Consider the following 13531-nt stretch of genomic DNA (forward strand, 5'->3'; position numbering starts at 1 on the left):
AAATTACTCATGATTATATGTTATATTGGGAGATTGTTTCTAGGTGTTCAGAAACACAATTACGGTAAATTGAGACCAATGTGTGTTTGTTTGTTTGTTTTTAATTTTTTCAATTAATTTATTTATTTAGTTATGGCTGTGTTGGGTCTTCGTTTCTGTGCGAGGGCTTTCTCTAGTTGCGGCAAGCGGGGGCCACTCTTCATCGCTGTGCACGGGCCTCTCACTGTCGCGGCCTCTCTTGTTACGGAGCACAGGCTCCAGACGCGCAGACTCAGCAATTGTGGCTCACGGGCCTAGTCGCTCCACGGCTTGTGGGATCTTCCCAGACCAGAGCTCGAACCCGTGTCCCCTGCATTGGCAGGCAGATTCTCAACCACTGCGCCACCAGGGAAGCCCCCATTGTGTGTTTTATGATTTCCTTTTTGTTTTGTTCTACAAATTCAAGGTATAAGTAGATTAAATCCAAAGTGCATTTGGAAATAAACTTAACGTATATAGGTAACTTCCACTGGTGCTCTTCCTTGTACTTGTAGAAAATACTTCCAAAAGGGGTTTGAAGTATTTTGCAATAAAAGTCTCAAATACAGTGAACATAAACATTTAAAACAAAGGTAAGTGACTGTAATATTCCCTTCTTGTCTTTGTCTTGTTATGTTATGTTTTGTTTTCATTGCAGTATAGTTGATTTACATTGTTAGTTTCAGGTATACATCAAAGTGATTCGGTTCTCATGAAACAGAAATTCTAAAAAAAAAAAAGTTTACATATCTGTTATGGGTTAATTTACGTCCATTCCACCTCCCAACTCCCCCACCCCAACCCAAATTCCTGTGTTGATCTCTTAACCCCCATTACCTCAGAATGTGACTTTATTTGAAGATATGGTCTTTACAGAGGTAATCAAGTTAATAGGAAGACATTAGGTTGGACCCTAATCTAATAAGACTGATATCCTTATAAAAAGGGGAAATTTGGAGGCAGGTATACAGGAAGAGTGCCATGTGAACATAAAAATGGCTATCTACAAGTCAAAGAGAAAGGCCTAGAACAGATGCTTCCCTCACAGCCCTCAGAAAGAAGCAACCCTGCCAATACCTTGATTTCAGACTTCTAGCCTCTAGAACTGTGAGATAATAAATTTCTGTTGTTTAAAAAAATAAAAAAATAAAACAAAGGTAAGTGAACAGATACTGAAGGGACTGAATAAACTGGTTAGTTAATTTCAGGAAAAAAAAACAAGGTTAAAATCAATCACGCCAAAACCCCAAGTATGTACTTCTAACCACAAAACTTTCAAATTTGATCTACTGGAGGAACTTTTGTTCATCCTTTATAAATCAATTCAAACACTAAACAAGGAGAATTATTTTCTTTTTCTATTATCTCTACCATACCTCTTACAGTACTATATATAATATCTGTTTTGATGTATATCCAGTTATAACTTAATCATAGTATCTGTCATATTTGGCACGTAGTAGGCATGTAATTATTATTATTTTAATTAATGAATAAATAAGACCAAAGTTTAAAGCTGATGTTTTTCAATATTTATAGATAATTTTTAATAGCCCTTTTCAGCATGTTATCTTATTTAGTTGTCTGAGGATTCAGTTTGCAGCTAATTCAGCATGGCTGTCCCCTGGGATATAAAATGCTAAGAAGTAAATAAAACAAGGAAACTAAATTAAAATTATTTTATGGTAGAGTTGGGTTATTAGAAACAACTGTCACAAGATCTTCCAGACTGAAAGCTTTCTTCAGTGATTTAAGATTTCATTGGGTTACTTTTTGAATATTTGAGTAGATTCAAAGTTGTTCTTGGAGAAGAACTGAGACTGTGCTTCAGGTAGTTTCTAAATTATCTAATGCAAAGATAAGATAGCCCTCTTGTATATAAATATAAATATATGCCATTTTAAAGTCCTTGTCTACTAATTCCAGCATTCCAACATCTGTCATATCTGGGATTTTTATAGTGACCTGTTTTTCCTCTTTGATATATGTATTAAGTTTTCTTGCTTTCTCATGTGTCTGGCAATTTTTTATTGCATTCTTGGCATTGTGGATATTATGTTGTTGAGACTCTGTGTTTTGTTGTCTTAATTTAAAGATTGTTGAGTTTTGTTCTGTAAGGTAGTTAAACTACTGGATAATCAGGTTGATGCTGTTGAGGCTTAGTTTTAGGCTTTTTTAGGGTAGGTCTAAAGTAATCTTATTCTACAAGTAGAGAAATAAGCTTTGTATCTATATTTATTTTTTCCTGACAGTAAACACAAGGTTTCTACATCAAAGGCAGACTGATTAATACCTGCAGAATATCTTTGCACTGGTTTCCCATGCTCCATTTTTCCCCAAAGGGTTATGTGATGGGGCAGATGTCACGTACATGTACAGGGTGGGGAGTTTCTAGCACATCAGAGGAACCCAAAATTATTAGTTTTGGAGCTTATATAGGAGATGCTTGCACAGCTTCACCTCTTCCCCTCTGGAGAAGGAGAGAGAGAGACAGAGACACAGAGAGAGAGAGAGAGATGGGGAAGGCTTCTTGGTCAAATACCCTTTAGAATGTAACTGCTTAGTTCTGGGAGATAAAGTTCTATGTCATTCCAGAGGTCTCTACCTATGCAATCACTTTTAACCCAGGTGCCAATTTTCTTTGCTCAGAAAGCCCTGCCCATGCAGAAATACGCACATCTTAACATTGCCCAATATAGAGCAGCCCAACAGCTAAGGCAAAGCATTTCTGGGACCTCAACTGTATTCACTGTGTGTTCACTGTGGTCTCTTTACTATGTCTGGTTGGAACTCCAATGTCTCCCAGCTCTGTGTGGCTTGTGGGTACACTTTTTATCTCATGGCCCCTTAATAGTTGTATTTTGGTAGGCTTCCCGGAGCCACCCTGTGTTGGTACATCTTAATATTCAGCCAAATACTTGAAAGACTTCTATGCAGATTTCTGGAGTCTCTTCTCTACACAACTCCTTATTCTCCACTACCCCCCACCTCAAATTCCAGCAGCCCCAGCAGACCCAAACTCTGACCTCTGTTTCATCCACCCGGTGAGACCTCTGTTCCTTTTTGACTCTCCTTCTCTGTGCTGTGATCTGGAAAGTGCCTCCAGGCAGAAAGCAAGACTAAAGTGGCCTTCATGTGTTTCTCTTCTCCAGTGATCACAGCTCTATCCTGTCTGTTGTTCAGTGCTTGCGTCTAATATTTTGTCCAGTTTCATAGTTGTTTACATTGGGAAATTGAGTCTGATACCATCATAGCCAAAACTGCAAGTTCCGTCTACTATATTTTCAAATTATCATGTTGTATACCATCTTTGCCATCTGCCTGTCTGGTATTTAAAGGATATGAATTCCCTTTAAATGAACAATACTGTATTCCTGTATCTAAGAACCAGTGACTTAATCTAATCCTGAATTGGTAAATGTGCAGTTTCTGTCAAAAGCCTTCCTGATATTTAAAATAAACAATTAAGAAATGAGCTAAAAATCTATTGTAAAAATCCACTCCAATATCAAAATTTAACATATTCTAATATTTTTTAAAGAGATTGAGGAAAGAACTAGTTAAACCAGAAAATTCTGGCAAGTGAAAGATACTACAATGGAGCACCGATTTTGTTATGGGTTAAAGTGAAAAGGGAACACTATGAATGTATGATTAAATTATTGGGATACTTTTTCATATGCCCACACATTAAATATGTCTACATATAGTCGTTCCTGACTCCATGTCTGAGATTACAGGATCATGTCATTCTCAAAAGAAAAATACTTTTTCCTATTTGTGATAGAAAAATACATGTTATCTAAAAGCTGTGTTAAATTATTTAGGAATACATTTATTAGAATTGTATGTTTCTATAAAACCTGCTGACTTTTGATGTTTGAAGGGTGATTGATAATCATACCCTTTCTCTTCTGCTCTAAATTTTGAATCAACTGAAAGATACAGGAATCAGACAAATGGAGTATGAAATAGCAGAATGCAGTTTAGATATGCACCTACAATCAGGCTTCCTAATATATCTCTCCTGGATTGGATTTTCACCTCACTGGCAGAGGAATTGGAAAACTGAGATCTCCCTCTCTGGGAGGAGTGGAGCTAAAGAGAGCACTCCCATCCTGGAGACTGGGTGGCCTGAAAGCAAAATAAGAGAATACTATTATGGTATTCTGGTACTATTATGTATGCACTTTTCCTTTTGAGAGTTTACCTCCTAGGAATTGTGTGTGTGTGTGTGTGTGTGTGTGTGTGTGAATAGGTTATCAGATGGGGTAAATTAGTTGCTTTCTCCATATTAATTTTTAGTATTAAAGATGACTTTTAGGAAGGGCTGAAACTTAGCTTGGTCAGGAAGGAAAATTATTGCCTGATCTTGATAGCCACTGAACTTCCAGTCAGGCCTTGGTTAAAGAACAGGGCATTTTCCGCTTTAAAAAAAATCTTGCTTATATCCAAGTAAGGGAGTTGGGGTTCTCTATAAATAGGGAGGATATTTCTGGATTCTTGCGTTGAAGGGAGGTGAGTCAGTTAGGCTTGTTTGTCCTGGGCACCTAAAAAGATATCCCAGTGGCTTAATTATATACTCCAAGATACCTTAATGGGTAGTTCAGAACTGTTGACTAGCATCTGGGAATTGTTTTTTGACAAAACGTCCTTCTTATGGTTTAAAAAGAAGTTGATAATGTCAGTTGTAGACCCCATGTTAGAGACCATAGTTTTTAGTTTAGGAATCTCCTGGGAAGCACTGAATAATGTAAGCCAAATTAATAATATTTCTCTGCTAGTTCCTTTCATCTTGTCTTTGGGGTTTGCTTTTTTGCACTTCTGGGGTATTGGCTTGTGAGTCTCCAAAATAACCCCCTTGAGGGATTATGAGAGTGTTTTTCATAGCTACATGGGATTAGGATGTAGGACTACCTTAGAGATATCCAGAGGATGGTAGCTAATAATTGATCCTCACCCTTCACATCCTCTACCATTTCATGAACATAGCTTCACCTCTTTCATTTAAAGAATTTAAAATTTCTTCCCATTTGGTTTCTGAAGAACGTTGTTGATACACTTCTCTACGTAAAACACCAAATAAGGCATTGTGGGGAGTGACAGAGGATAAATATATGGCTTCTTTTTTCTGTGAGTGTATAATCTAATGACAGAGAACACACAAAGACACAAACGTAAAACAAACCACCACAGTTGCCTATAGAAAAGCCAACAGCCCCAGAATCACAGTCTGTCAGCTTAGAAGCTCTGATGCAAAGAGCACTTCTTCCCTGATAACTCTGGCAAAAAGGTTTTTTGGGGGGGTTTGTTTTTTTAATGAAATATAGTGTTATTGAAGTATGTTGTGTTAGTTTCTGGTGTACAGCAAAGTAATTCCGTTATACATCTCTCTCTATATATATATTCTTTTTCATATTCTTTTCCATTGTGATTTATTATAGGATACTGAATATAGTTCCCTGTGCCATGCAGTAAGACCCTGCTGTTAATCTATTTTATATACAGTAATTTGTATCTGCTAACCCCAAACTCCTACTTTATCCCTCCTCCACTCCCTTTCCCCTTTGGTAACCATAAGTATGTTTTCTATGTCTGTGAGTCTGTTTCTGTTTTGTAAATAAGTTCATTTATATCATATTTTAGAGTCTACGTATAAATGATATCATATGGTATTTGTCTTTCTCTGTCTGACTTACTTCACTTAGTATGATGATCTCTGGGTCCATCCGTGTTGCTGCAAATGGCATTATTTCATTCTTTTTTATGGCTGAGTAATATTCCATCATATATATATATATATATATATATATATATATCTCAATCACATCTTCTTTATTCATTCATCATCAGTGGACATTTAGGTTGCTTCCATGTCTTGGCTATTGTAAATAGTGCTGCTATGAACATTGGGGTGCATGTATCTTTTTGAATTAGAGTTTTCTCCATATACATGGCAAAAAGTTTTTGAAGAGTCCCAAAGTTCAAAAATGTGGTCCTGGACCAGTAGTATCAGCATCACTGGGAGCTTATGAGGAATCCAGAATCTCAAGCCCTACCCTAGACCTACTACATCAGAATCATCATTTTTAAAAGATCCCTGGGTAATTCAAATGTGCATTATAGTCTGGGAAGCACTGTTACAGAGGATTCTGATTGTGCTTGTTTGTTATTTAGGTCAAGTGCCCAGTTGGAACTAATCACTCTGGCCACAGGCGTATAGGACATACTGAATGCTCAAGGCTGAGACATACGTTCTCTATTCCCTAGCACAATATGCGTGGGATCAGTTTGTGGATTGAGTTTGCTACAGAAAAGAAGTGTTCTGTTACCAGGGGAAGCAGGGAGATAAGAGATATCCGACAAACTTATTTCCTCTTTCAGATCTTAGCTTACATTAATGTTAGGGCCATCTGTTTAGTAGCCTGTTCACTTTGGGTCATTTCATCCCATTTCCTCTGTGTGTGTTTGTGTGAGTGTGTGTGTGTGTGTGTGTGTGTGTGTGTGTGCGTGCGTGCGCGTGCATGCGCAGGCACGCGTGCTACCCCCAATCTCCCTCACCTCACAGTACCATCTGTCTGGCTGACCTAGATATCACAGATTCTTGCTTCTTCCACAGCATGGTTCTTCTATCACCTCTCACCATCATATTTATCAAATACATATGAATACTTTAGGATAAGCACACACAGACCTGTGCCTAAGTCTGAATTCACTTCCTTGTCTTGGTAAGCATGTATCCCTCACTTACTGTCTTTCATCTTGCCACTAAGGAATTAATCCTTGGAGTCATGCCTTTTCAGGCTATGAATTGTTAAAATGCATTTATATTTACTAGAGGGAGTCATACTTTTAGCCCTCAGGAATTATAACACCTAGTGACTAACTTACAGAAAGTCTTATAACAGTGAAAGAGAAGGTTATAATCCTTTACTATTGTTATTTACAATTGACCCTTGAACAACGCAGGGGTTAATCCGCTGATAATTTGTCGTCAGCTCTCCTTATCTGAGGTTCCTCTATATCCTCGGATTCAATCAACTACACAGTACTACTGTGTAGTACTGAAGTATTTACTACTGAAAAATATCTGCTTATAAGTGCACAGTTCAAACTCACATTGTTCAAGGATCAACTATATTTTGATGTTCATATTTTCTTGGATTTGTTAAGCTGTCTTCTATTATCTTTTGATATGTCCTCATTCTTTGAGCACTTTCTTACTTTCTGGCACAACTAGATGTTCCAGGCTCATCTTTTACAGGGGTTCTGATTCCTTTTAGTGGAAAACGGTATTTAGACATCAAGATTTGAGTGCCAGGTATGTTCATGGTTACTGGGATATCATTGCTTCTAGGCCTCCTCAGTGCATGGAATTAGGAAATGTGTGTGTATGTGTGTGTGTGTGTGTGTGTGTGTGTGTGTGTGTGTGTGTGTGTGTGTGTTTCTGTGAGTTATATCCATTTATCTATTTGTCTATCTGTATACATTTAAAACTATCGCTTTATACTGACACCTTCATGAATTCAATAATGAAACTTTCAATTACAATTCAATTCCACAGGGCTTATGTTAGCTTATGTTAAGTTTTTCTATACCTTGATACTTGAAGGACAATTTGTCTAAATATAAAATTCTTGGTTCATTCATTCTTTCCGTGAGTTTTTTTAAAAAATATATTGCTGTTGTTACTTTGCATTGTAAGTTGTGTTTAGGGCATCTGGTGCCAGTCTGATTTCAATTGTCATCTTTATGCTTAGAGGTCTTGAGGATTAAAAAATAAATTTCTTTTTAAAGTCTAACAGTTTTATTAGGATATGTTTTCAAATTGATCATCCTGGTTCAGTTTTCCCAGGTACCTGTTGGTCCTTTTCAATATGTACATTTTGGTCTTTTCTTATTTCCAGAAAGTTTCCTTGGGTTATACTTTTAAGTATTAGTTCTGTTCAATTGTTTTGTTTTTATCTTCAGGATCTCCTATTACACATACTTGTTTTCTTCTTTGGTTTTCTTTCTATTTCAACCACTTTACTTCTGATCCATTTTTTTCTTTGCCTTGTTTTCATTCTCTTGGTTGTTTTTTCTGGCTTTCTTCAATGTCCCTTAGTAAAATTTTATTTGGATCTAGTCTCCCTTAGGGACTCTGTAATTTAATCTTTGATTCTGCAATGATTTTGTCTTTTGCTTTCATTTCTTTCCTAAGTTCAATCAACTCTATTTTTATTTCTTCCTGTTATTGTCCATTTCTGCTTTTAATTTTTGAATTTTATATTCAAGGTGGTTTTTCATACCTCCAAATGCTTATTTGAGGATAATTCATTCAGTGTGGAATATCACGTTATAGTTTTCTTGTTCTTCATATTTCTTTTTGAGGTGGGAGGGAATTTTCATCAGCTTAAGTGGGCTTGATTTTGTACTCTTAAAATACTTGGTATAGATTTAGTCTGTTTTTGCCAGTTTATTTTGTGAGTTTGGGTGATTTACAAGAATCTTAGGTCAAGGGTATCTTCTGTCAGTGTAGCAAAAGTACAGTACGTGTGTGTGTGTGTTTGTGTGTGTTGGGGAGAAGGGGTTGTGTATCTTCATTCTAATCTTTTTTTTTTTTGGCTGTGTCGGGTCTTAGTTGTGGCATGCAGGATCTTTCACAGTGCATGGGCTCTGTAGTTGTGGCACACGGGCTTAGTTGCCCTGCGGCATGTGGGATCTTAGCTCCCCAAGCAGGGATCGAACTGGTGTCCTCTGCATTGCAAGACAGATTCTTAAGCACTGGACCACCAGGGGAGTCCCCTTCTTTCTAATCTTTATTTTTGGGGTTCTCTTTTGTCTTGCAAGCCTCTACATTTTCCCCTTTTGCCCCTTTGCGCATTTTCACCTTCACCATCCAATTTCCAAAGACCTCCTTTACCTTCCTTTCTATCATCTCAAGAGCAATGAATTTCTGAAGACTGCCACAGCGAATCATGTGCTCTTAAAAGTCCATTCCATGTAGTACATGCTCTGATCTTATGGCACTCTCCAATATTTTTGCACCTAGTGTGGACTTTCTCTTTCTGGTGGTGATTGTAAATTAGTCTTAGTCCCACTACTTGTTCCCCTTTTCTCTCTTGGACAGAGTGTTTTTCCAAAGTGTCCTTCTATATTACCTAATTATAGGTAATTTGATACTTGGGCACTCTCTGTCTTTTTGTTATGTTATGGGCATTGGTTTTATGTGATTTGTCTGTTGTTCTTGTAGTTCTTATATTGTTTTTTGGAAGATGGACTGGGGCATTCAGTTTATGCCCCTGCATTTACCTCACATATATGTGTATACATGCATGTATGCGTGTATATACTTATCTCTCCTATCAGAATGTAATTTCCTTAAGAGTAGAAATTCAATTTTACTCATCCTTCTGTCCTTAGCAATAATCCCAGTGCCTATCATACACAATGCCCTTTAAACCTTTCTTTTCCATATTAACAATTAAAACAAAATTATAGTACAACATGTTACTCTGTTAATAAATTATCTCTCCCTTTCCCTAAGGCTGCAGATAGCTAAAGGTTTGTAATATGAAGTGAAAACTCTTCTAACTATGCAACTATGCCCATGTGGGCTAGATAACCAGCACTGGGAGTTATTATTTGGGAACCTGAATATATAGAAATTGCCATGTTCCTCATGAGTGAAGGAATATGATTTATATAGCACTATAAGATGATGCTCTTCAGTTTAGAAGAGAGCCCCATGGTTCCTGAATGAATACATTATTGTTATTATTCTTGTGACTTGACTGTAAAATGAAATGCGAGATTTCAGGAATCTTTTGTTCAAATGAAGAGATAAGTAGCAGTGTTACATTATGCTACTGTAGTTTAAATTGGTTGGGAAGGTCAAAAGTGCTACAATGAATATTTAATGTTCTGATGAAATCTTAAGGGAAATGATGCTGTATTCACCAATACCAGTTTCACACTGAACTCTTCCTTATCGTCATTCTGTCTGGATCATGTAGCAAATGAAATTTAATGTAACTGCCATTTGAATAAGAGACAGATAGTTTTGGCAGTTCATGATTCAGAAAGAGAAGTAAGTGATGGATAGGGATATAGGGATCAAACCTAAGCATATGCATAAAGACTTATATACGAGTGCTATGGGCTGAAGCGTGTTCTATCCCCCACCCCCCAATTCATATGTTGAAGTCCTAATCCCTGGTACCTCAGAATATGACCTTATTTGGAGACAGGGCATTTAAGGAAGTAATTAAGGTAAAATGAGGTCATATGGGTGGGTCCTAATTCTGATAAGAACAGGACACCTCTACACACACACACAGAAGAAAACCCATGTGTGTGAAGACGGGGATAAGATATGGCCATCTACAAGCCAAAGAGAGAGGCCTCAGAAAAAATAAACCCTGCTGACACCTTGATCTTGGACTTCTATCCTCCAGAACTATGAGAAAATGAATTTCTATTGTTTAAGCTACCCAGTTTGTGGTACTTTGTTGATAACCCTACCAAACTAGTGCTACAAGGATACTCATTACAGAATTTTTTAATAGCAGTTCAAAATGGAAACAACATAGGTGTCCAAGAGTGGAGGCACAGATCTATTCTTTTCCAAGTTTACCTATCCTACCCCCTCTGGCAGTCTCTTTGATGGCAGCAAAAGACAGTAAGAATAGTCAAGGATGCAGGCTGCCACCATCATAAGTAACCCAAGCCAACTCATGAGAATCACCAGTAGAATGAGCACCACTATCTTTCAGTCTATGGTTTCCTCTATGCAGTGGATAGTGTAGCAAGGCCCCATGGATTAAAACATTAGTTTTATTTATGCTGATCATGAACATGCCAGAGAGAAAAAGAAGACAGGTACTATGCCTGGAAATTCTAAGCACACAGGCTCAGTATATCACTTTTTACCAAAATGATTTCATTATTTGTTTCCTATACAAATTTCCACCAGAACCTCCACTGAATTAAGATTTAAACTGCTCAGTGTATTCTTGTTTATTATCCCTAATCTCAAATTACTATGCCAAGACCAAAATATATTTGCTTATATCGGATTAAATATTTCTGTTTTTTGCCAACTAAACCTTACAGTATAGTCCCCAAAATTCATTACCACAAACAAAAATCTTTCAAGGTTTATTTCTCATATATATTATTTCTTGTAATTTCTCTCCATTTTAATATAGCAGATTTGTTCCATAGATGACTAGAATTCAGCAGGTTAAAAAAATTAGGATATTCTAAAAACATTGAAATACTATGCATTCATTAAAATAATAATTTTAAAATAATGGCATGCAGAAGTGTTAGTAGACTATTAAGGAAGCAGTATACAAAGCTATTTCATATAAAATGCTCTACATTTTGTATATATATAGATATCTATCTATCTATCTATCTGTCTATATATATACATATATCTTTAGGAAGAAAGATTTCACATGGTTTTGTTTTTTTTCCAAATTTTGTTTTTATACTTTTCCAAATTTCCTCACAGATTATGTATTACTTTTATAATCAGAAAAAAAGGAAGGCAGAAAGGAACAGATATGGAGAAGACTGCTGATTTAATCTCATTCCACACTTAAGATTTTTTGTTGTATAATTATGGAGTGAGGTGAGGTTTTCAAAACAAATTTTTTTTAATGCATGGACACTGATTCGGTCAGAATAGGTGCTAAACTGGATCTCGAGGCCCCTGCTGTGTCAAAGGTTAATCTTTTTGCCGCCGAAATAATAGGAGGTACAGGGCACCTCAGGGCTGAGAGTGGAGCAGTGAGGAGGGGCATTTAGGTATTTTGAGAGTAGTGGTCTTTATCACCTGGCATGGTAGTATTTCAGAATTTTAACTAAGGCAGTTAGTTGTACAAAGTGTATATCAGCCCTGCATGTACATCTCATTCTCTTTAATGGCTACATTTAATTTCATTGAATGGATTAATCTTAATTTATTTAATGAGTCCCTTATTGATGGTCATTTAGATAGTTTGCCATTTTTTGACATATTATATTTGTGAACATGGGCCAGTATATCACAGTGTGACTTTGGAGAAGTCATCTTTCTCCTCAGAATTGTGAATTCTTTCTTAATATTAGCAAGGAATTGTGAAGTTCACATTAGAAATCTGTAGTTTTAAGGGGATATTGAAGTTTACCTCAATGGTCTCAAACCTTGACTTTGCATTAGAATCACCTATAGAACTATTAGGAATTATTCATCTATGACCCTACTCCTAGAGATTCTGATTTAGATCTGGATGGGTTCTAAGTATTTGTATTTTTCAATAAGCTCCACAAATGATTCTGTTGCCCCGCCAGTATTAGCAGCTACTGAAATATAGAAGAATTAATATTTTAAAAGAGGACAAGATTGTACGATTTGCCAATGTCTAACATATTATAAGAAGCATTGGCGAAGATGTGGAGCTACTGAAGCTCTCATACCTGCTAGTGGGAGTGTAAATAGGTAAAATCATTTTGTGAAACTCTGGCAGTATCTATTAAGTTGAACTTAATAGCATACTTTATACTCAGCAGTCCTACTCCTAGGTTTATACTCCACAGAAAAGCTTAATATTCTTAGTTTCACTATTTATAATAACACCAGCCTGCAAACAAGTGTCCATTTATAGTAGAATAGAGGAAGTAAATTGAGTGCTATTTTTATATAATGGAATACTACCCAGCAATGTGAAATCATCAGACTACAACTACATACAATATGGATGAATCTCAAAAAAAAAAAAACGTGTAGCAAGAGAAGCCAGATTCAAACAAATGCATATATACAATTTTATCTAAAACAGGCAAATCTGTATCTATAGTGTTAGAATTGGGAGAGTGGTTACCTTTGGGAGGTGTAATGGCTGTAAGGGGACACAAAGGGAGGCATCAGGGTGTGGGTAATATTTTGATCTGGGTACTAGTTACATGGATATGTTCAGTTTGTGCAGAATCATCAAGTTGTGTACTTGTGATTTGTAGTCTTTCTATGTATTACATGTTGATAAAAAGTTCAAAAATATTGTAAAACCATCATTAGGAGGAAGTTCCTCCAAATAACAAAATTTTTTCATGATAGAATAATAGCTGTCCTTCCATTAACTGTAAAAGAGGAATTTGGTCTGCAGTGGTGTGCTGAGGCCAGCTTGTACTGGCTCACTAGACCAATTTAGGTGCATCTCCTCACCTCAGCAACGTCATCTTCATAGCTTAAAATTGGCCATGTTGGAAATATTTACACCATGGAATTGGCAAATGCTACATCAGGTTGTTGTTTTCTCAGAGAGCTGCTTACCTACTCAGTACTGAGTTTACATCTCTTTGTATGTGGGGATATTATTTAACCTGCTTTGTAGCTCATGGAATTAGTAAACAATATAAAGGTCTAAAGTGGCTAAAATGATCATGCCTTTTAGAATTATCATTATCATATTTGAGACTGCAAAGAATCCTTTTTTTCTTCTGTAATTCACGTATCAATCCAGTAAGAGGAAATATGTCATTA

At 36.5% G+C, this 13531-nt stretch overlaps 1 protein-coding gene across 8 annotated transcripts in view; it reads left to right on the top strand.

Moving 5' to 3' along the window:
- Nucleotides 1-13531, top strand: part of LRRC49 (leucine rich repeat containing 49) — a 127366-nt gene that overhangs the window by 52364 nt on the left and 61471 nt on the right. The gene's annotated exons all lie outside the window — the stretch shown is intronic.

Source organism: Balaenoptera borealis (assembly GCF_965194805.1).
Source record: "Balaenoptera borealis genome assembly, chromosome: 3".
Lineage (NCBI taxonomy): Eukaryota > Metazoa > Chordata > Mammalia > Artiodactyla > Balaenopteridae > Balaenoptera > Balaenoptera borealis.